This window comes from Cryptomeria japonica, chromosome 8 (genome assembly GCF_030272615.1).
Source record: "Cryptomeria japonica chromosome 8, Sugi_1.0, whole genome shotgun sequence".
Classification (NCBI taxonomy): Eukaryota; Viridiplantae; Streptophyta; class Pinopsida; order Cupressales; family Cupressaceae; genus Cryptomeria; species Cryptomeria japonica.
Genome location: NC_081412.1, coordinates 547,175,161 through 547,175,487, shown reverse-complemented (window position 1 = coordinate 547,175,487; position 327 = coordinate 547,175,161).

Genomic DNA, 327 nt, shown 5'->3' with positions numbered 1-327 from the left:
AAAGTTTGTTTCATGTTTTCATGAGAGCAGCGAACATGAGTTTGGAAATAATTATGTTGAGAAAAAAAGATACGAGACAGTGAAATATACTGTGAAGAGTGGAGGTGAAGGTTTTAGATGCGAATTAGTCTCAAGAGAAGTGAGTATTGCTAATTTTATTTTGGATTTTAAGGAAAATCTTTTCTACAAGTATGCAAGGCACACCCATAGGTCTCAGTGGTTGGATCAACAGTTCAGGATGTGTAAGAACTCTTTCCTGATTGGCACTATTGTATCGGTGGTTGATTTTACAGAGAACTATACATTGCAACCATAGAATGAGGTACA